Here is an 8,733-nt window from a genome sequence, read left to right on the forward strand (position 1 = left end):
ACTAACGTATAACGATATGTAGTATTACCTTATAACGTCTAATGTTATACACTATTACGTAATAACGTATAACGTTATGTGGTATTACCTTCTAAGGTATAACGTAATATACAATTACGAACTAACGTATAACGTTATATCCTATTGCCTTAAAACGTACAACCTTATATTCTATTATGTACTAACGTATTACGTTATATACTATTACGTAATAACGGATAACGATATATACTATTACGTAATAACGTAAAAGGCTACGAAGTATTATCTTGAAACGTATAACTTTATATACTAATACGTAATAACGTACAACGTTATGTAATATTACCTTATAACGTATAACGTCATATACTATTACGTACTCACGTATAACGTTATATACTATTACGTAATAGCATATAACATTATGTAGTATAATCTTATAACGTATAACGGTATATACTATTTCGTGATAACGTATCACTTTACATACTATTACGTACTAACTTATAACGTTGTACACTATTATGTAATAACGCATAACGTTATATACTATTACGTAATAACGTATAACGTTATATACTATTACGTAATAACGTAGAACGCTATGTAGTATTACCTTATAACGTATAACGTCATATACAAATACGTACTAACGTATAACGTTATATACTATTACGTAATGGCATATAATGTTATGTAGTATTATCTTATAACGTGAAACGTTATATACTATTACGTAATAACGTATCACGTTATATACTATTACGTTATAACGTATAACATTATATACTATTACGTATTAACGTATAACGGTATATTCTATTTCGTAATAACGTATAACGTTATATATTATTACGTAATAACGTAAAAAGTTATGTAGTATTGTCTTATAACGTGTAACTTTATGTACTATTACGTAATAACGTATCACGTTATATACTATTACGTTATAACGTTATATAATATCACGTAATTACGTATAACGTTATATACTATTACTCTATGACGTACAACGTTATGTAGTATTATCTTATAACGTATAACGTTATATACTATTACGTAATTGCATATAAAGTTATGTAGTATTACCTTATAACGTATAACGTTATATAGTCTTACCTTAGAACGTATAACTTTATATACTATTACGTACCAACGTATAACGTTATATACTATTACGTACCAACGTATAACGTTATATACTATTATGTAATAACGTATAACGTTATATAACATTACGTAATAATGTAAAACGCTATGTAATATTATCTTATAACGTATAACGTTATATACTATGACGTAATACCGTATCACGTTATATACTATTACGTTATAACGTATAACGTTATATAATATTACGTAATTACGTATAACGTTATATACTATTACGCTATGTCTTACAACGTGTCGTGTCAGACGAATCAGCATCAAGCAACACTGGAGTTCCGTTCAACGCTACCTCTTGGATCAAGCTGGTCCACTACATTCCAGGACCGAGACGGTCCACGATCATCCAAGGACACTTCCTGGGTCGATAATCACAACCGCAAGTTTCCGTACAACCACAAGGATCACGACGGTCGAGACTCCAACGATTCCCGAACAGGACATAAACAACAAACTTGTCAAATTATCACAACTCTGTTATTTTTCCAGATATAATCTGGACTCTCCGAATGGAACAGCATCAATTCATCAGCCTCGGAATCAACCACTGCAAACCACTTTATGTCAACGAGCAAAAGGATCGCAACCGCCACAAAAACCAGAGTCATCGCTCTTGGACAGGGATGCCCCATCCAACTGTCTTCAGCTGGCATCATGCGGATGGCACCACTACCGAGCAGATCAACACCAGATGACTCCGACCTAATCAGTAGCAACGCGGTCTAATGCGAGATCCACCTCATCAAATCAATAACATCATTTTGATCGGTACCCTCTCAACGGGGGGAGGATGTTACGTCGGCTGACTCTCTACCTGAGCCGGCCCTCACATCGCGGACGGATGGCAGCCAGATGCCCGCACACCCTTATCGCGTACTCTTGAAAACACTCGCAGCCTGACTATAAATCTCAGAAAACTCTGGCGAAAGTCTTTCATCGCAAACAAGGGCTTTTCCACGAAAGCGTTTTCTAAGGTTTCTGGTTAGCGTCTGGAAAACACGTGAACGCTAAGTGTTCAAACGTGCGATGCCTCCTACTCCCAACTTTCCATCGAGGGTGGCTAATACCCTTCCTAGTCCATCGATAGTCTTACTAACCAATAGAAACAATTTCTATTACCCTCACTTCTCCAACCAAAAACTGTCATCAACAAATCAGATGATTCCGTGCGTTAGACACGCCCTTCCTTAGCTCACCTCCGACACAGTATCGTCACGATCAAGTCAGTTCGTCTTCTTCCTCAAATCAGTCAATACGTCTACAACTATCGCTCAGTCCAGCAAACTCACTGAGAAGCATCGTAAAGTCGCAATCTAACATTCTAACCGATCAGTCGCAGTCGAAAACTCTCTGTACGGTCGCGTCCAAATTAATCACATTGTATAAGATCTAACTCGAACATTCTAGTGGTAACTTCCGACACTGTTTAAACCGATATCTTATATAAACTGTAAGTGTTACTCTGATATAAATATATATATTTATTCTACAACCGTAGAAGAAGTTGCATTCATTGAATCATCCCAGTTATCCTAAACGAAACGCGGGGAGCGACCATTTCGCGGCGTCGATTAGCCGAATCGTAGCGAGAATTTACGACTCTCGCTGACGCGTTTCCTCGCGATCGCGTCTCTCCGCGAACGGTCGCAACAATTACCTTATAACGTATAACGTTATATAGTCTTACCTTAGAACGTATAACGTTATATACGATTACGTACCAACGTATAACATTATATACTATTACGTAATAACGTATAACGTTATATATTATTACGTAATAACGAAAAAAGTTATGTAGTATTACCTTATAACGTATAACGTTATATACTACTACGTAATAACGTATCACGTTACATACTCTGACGTACTAACGTATAGCGTTATTTAGTATTACCTTATAACGTATTACGTTACATACTATTAGGTAATAAAGTATAACGTTATATAGTATTACATTAAAACGTACAACGTCATATAGTATTACGAACTAACGTATAACGTTATACACTATTACGTAATAAGGTATAACGTTATGTAGTATGACCTTATAACGTAGAACGTTATATACAATTACGTTATAACGCATAACGTTATATAATATTATGTAATTACGTATAACATTATATACTATTACGCTATGACGTACAACGTTATGTAGTATTACCTTACAACGTATAACGTCATATACTATTACGTACTATAGTATAACGGTATATTCTATTTCGTAATAACGTATAACGTTATATATTATTACGTAATAACGTAAAAAGTTATGTAGTATTGGCTTATAACGTGTTACGTTATGTACTATTACGTAATAACGTATCACGTTATATACTATTACGTATTAACGTGTAACGTTATATACTATTAAGTAATTGCATATAAAGTTATGTAGTATTACCTTATAACGTATAACGTTATATAGTCTTACCTTAGAACGTATAACGTGATATACTATTACGTACCAACGTATAACGTTATATACTATTACGTAATAACGTATAACGTTATATACTATTACGTAATAACGTAAAACGCTATGTAGTATTATCTTATAACGTATAACGTTCTATACTATTACGTTATAACGTATCACGTTAGATACTATTACGTACTAACGTGTAACGTTATATACTATTACGCTATAACGCAAAACGTTATGTAGTATTACCTCATAACGTATAACGTCATATACAATTACGTATTAACGTCTAACGTTATATAGTATTACGTAATTGCATATAAAGTTATGTAGTATTACCTTGTAACGTAAAACGTTATATAGTCTTACCTTAGAACGTATAACGTTATATACTATTACGTACCAACGTATAACGTTATATACTATTACGTAATAACGTGAAACGCTACGTATTATTACCTTATAACGTATAACGTTATATACTATTACGTAATAACGTATCACGTTACATACTCTAACGTACTAACGTATAGCGTTATTTAGTATTACCTTATAACGTATAACGTTACATACTATAAGGTAATAAAGTATAACGTTATCTAGTATTACATTAAAACGTATAACGTCTTATAGTATTACGTACTAACGTATAACGTTATATACTATTACGTAATAACGTATAACGTTATATACTATTACGTAATACCGTATAACGATATGTGGTATTACCTTCTTAGGTATGACGTAATATACAATTACGAACTAACGTCTAACGTTATATACTATTACGTTATAGCGTATAACGGTATATACTATTACGTACTAACGTATAACGATATATACTATTACGTTATAACGTATAACGTTATATACTATTAAATAATAAGGTATAACTTTATATTCTATTACGTAACAACGTATAACGCTATATACTATAACGTATCAACGCATAACGTTATATACTATTACATAATAACGTATAACTTTATATACCATTACGTAGTAACGTATCACGTTAGACAATATAACGTAATAACGTAAAACGTTATATATTATTACGTAATAACGTAAAAAGATATGTAGTATTATCTTATTACGTGTAACGTTATATACTATTACGTAATAATGTATAACGTTATATATTATTACGTAATAACGTAAAAAGCTATGTAGTATTATCGTATAACGTGTAACGTTATATACTATTACGTAAAAACGTATAACGTTATGTGGTATTACCTTCTTTATGTATAGTGTAATATACAATTACGAACTAACGTATTTCGTTATATATTATTACGTTATAACGGTATATACTATTACGTACTAACGTATAACGATATATACTACTACGTTATAAAGTATAACGTTATACACTATTACGTAATAACTTATAACGTTTTATACTACTACGTAATAACGTATCACTTTACATGCTCTAACGTACAAACATATCACGTTATGTAGTATTACCGTATAACGTATAACGTTACATACTATTACGTAATAACGTATCACGTTACATACTATTACGTACCAACGTATGACGTTATACACCATTACGTAATAACGTATAACGTTATGTGGTATTACCTTCTTAGGTATGACGTAATATACAATAACGAACTAACGTCTAACGTTATATACTATTACATAATAACGTATAACTTTATATACCATTACGTAGTAACGTATCACGTTAGACAATATAACGTAATAACGTAAAACGTTATATATTATTACGTAATAACGTAAAAAGATATGTAGTATTATCTTATTACGTGTAACGTTATATACTATTACGTAATAATGTATAACGTTATATATTATTACGTAATAACGTAAAAAGCTATGTAGTATTATCGTATAACGTGTAACGTTATATACTATTACGTAAAAACGTATAACGTTATGTGGTATTACCTTCTTTATGTATAGTGTAATATACAATTACGAACTAACGTATTTCGTTATATATTATTACGTTATAACGGTATATACTATTACGTACTAACGTATAACGATATATACTACTACGTTATAAAGTATAACGTTATACACTATTACGTAATAACTTATAACGTTTTATACTACTACGTAATAACGTATCACTTTACATGCTCTAACGTACAAACATATCACGTTATGTAGTATTACCGTATAACGTATAACGTTACATACTATTACGTAATAACGTATCACGTTACATACTATTACGTACCAACGTATGACGTTATACACCATTACGTAATAACGTATAACGTTATGTGGTATTACCTTCTTAGGTATGACGTAATATACAATAACGAACTAACGTCTAACGTTATATACTATTACGTTATAGCGTATAACTGTATATACAATCACGTACTAACATTTAACGTTATATACTATTACGTTATAACGTATAACGGTATATACTATTACGTACTAACGTATGACGTTATACACTATTACGTAATAACGTGTAACGTTATATACTATTACGCTATAACGCAAAACGTTATGTAGTGTTACCTTATAACGTATAACGTCATATACAATTACGTACTAACGTATAACGTTATATACTATTACGTAATAACTTATAACGTTATATACTACTACGTTATATCGTATCACGTTACATACTCTAACGTCCTAACGTATAACGTTATGTAGTATTACCTTATAATGTGTAAAGTTATATTCTATTACGTTATAACTTATAACGCTATATACTATTACGTACTAACGTATAACGTTATATACTATTACGTAGTAAGGTATAACTTTATATTCCATTACGTTACAACGTATAACGCTATATACTATTACGTATCGACGCATAACGTTATATACTATTACGTAATGACGTATAACTTTATATACCATTACGTAGTAACGTATCACGTTATATAATATAACGTAATAACGTAAAACGTTATATATTATTACGTAATAACGTAAAAAGATATGTAGTATTATCTTATTACGTGTAACGTTATATACTATTACGTAAAAACGTATAACGTTGTGTGGTATTACCTTCTAATGTATAATGTAATATACAATTACGAACTAACGTATTTCGTTATATATTATTACGTTATAACGTATAACGATATATACTATTACGTACTAACGTATAACGATACATACTGCTACGTTATAACGTATAACGTTATACACTATTACGTAATAACTTATAACGTTATATACTACTACGAAATAACGTATCACGTTACATACTATTACGTACTGACGTATGACGTTATACACTATTACTTAATAACGTATAACGCTATATACTATTACGTAATAACGTACAACATTCTGTAGTATTACCTTACAACGTAAAACGTCATATACTATTACGTAATAACGTATTACGTTATATATTATTACGCAATAGCGTAAAAAGTTATGTAGTATTACCTTATAATGTGTAAAGTTATATTCTATTACGTTATAACTTATAACGCTATATACTATTACGTACTAACGTATAAAGTTATATACTATTACGTAATAACGTATAACGTTATATATTATCACGTAATATCGAAAAAGCTATGTAGTATTATCTTATAACGTGTAACGTTATATACTATTACGTAATAACGTATCACGTTACATACTCTAACGTCCTAACGTATAAAGTTATGTAGTATTACCTTATAATGTGTAAAGTTATATTCTATTACGTTATAACTTATAACGCTATATACTATTACGTACTAACGTATAACGCTATATACTACTACGTAGTAAGGTATAACTTTATATTCTATTACGTAACAACGTATAAGGCTATATACTATTACGTATCAACGCATAGCGTTATATACTATTACGTAATAACGTATAACGTTATATATTATAACGCAATAGCGTAAAAAGCTATGTAGTATTATCTTATAACGTGTAACGTTATGTACTATTACGTAATAACGTATCACGTTATATACTATTACGTTATAACGTATAACGGTATGTACTATTTCGTGATAACGTATAACGTTACATAATAATACGTACTAACCTAAAACGTTGTACACTATTATGTAATAACGCATAACGTTATATACTATTACGTTATAACGTACAAGGTTATATACTATTGGGTACTATCGTATAACCTTATATACTATTGCGTAATAACGTATAACGTTATATATTATCACGTAATAACGTAAAAAGCTATGCAGTATTATCTTATAACGTGTAACGTTATATACTATTACGTACTAACGTATAACGTCATATACTGTTACGTAATAACGTATCACGTTGGATACTATTACGTACTAACGTGTAACGTGATATACTATTACGCTATAACGCAAAACGTTATGTAGTATTACCTTATAACGTACAACGTTATATACTATTACGTACTGTAGTATAACGTTATATACTATTACGTTATAACGTAAAACGTTATGTAGTATTACCTGATCACGTATAACGTTATATACTATTACGTTATTACGTATAATGTTATATACTATTACGTAATAACGTATGACGTTATACACTACTACGTAATAACCTATCACGTTACATACTCTAACGTACTAACGTATAACGTTACATACTATTACGTAAAGCGTATCACGTTATATACTATTACGTACTAACGTATGACGATATACACTATTACTTAATAACGTGTAACGTTATATGCTATTACGCTATAACGCAAAACGTTATGTAGTATTACCTTATAACGTATAACGTCATATAACATTACGTACTAACGTATAACCTTATATACTATTGCGTAATAACGTATAACGTTATATATTATCACGTAATAACGTAAAAAGCTATGCAGTATTATCTTATAACGTGTAACGTTATATACTATTACGTACTAACGTATAACGTCATATACTGTTACGTAATAACGTATCACGTTGGATACTATTACGTACTAACGTATAACGTCATATACTGTTACGTAATAACGTATCACGTTGGATACTATTACGTACTAACGTGTAACGTGATATACTATTACGCTATAACGCAAAACGTTATGTAGTATTACCTTATAACGTACAACGTTATATACTATTACGTACTATAGTATAACGTTATATACTATTACGTAATAACGTATAACGTGATATACTATTACGTTATAATGTAAAACGTTATGTAGTATTACC

This window comes from Bombus pascuorum, unplaced genomic scaffold (assembly GCF_905332965.1).
Source record: "Bombus pascuorum unplaced genomic scaffold, iyBomPasc1.1, whole genome shotgun sequence".
Lineage (NCBI taxonomy): Eukaryota > Metazoa > Arthropoda > Insecta > Hymenoptera > Apidae > Bombus > Bombus pascuorum.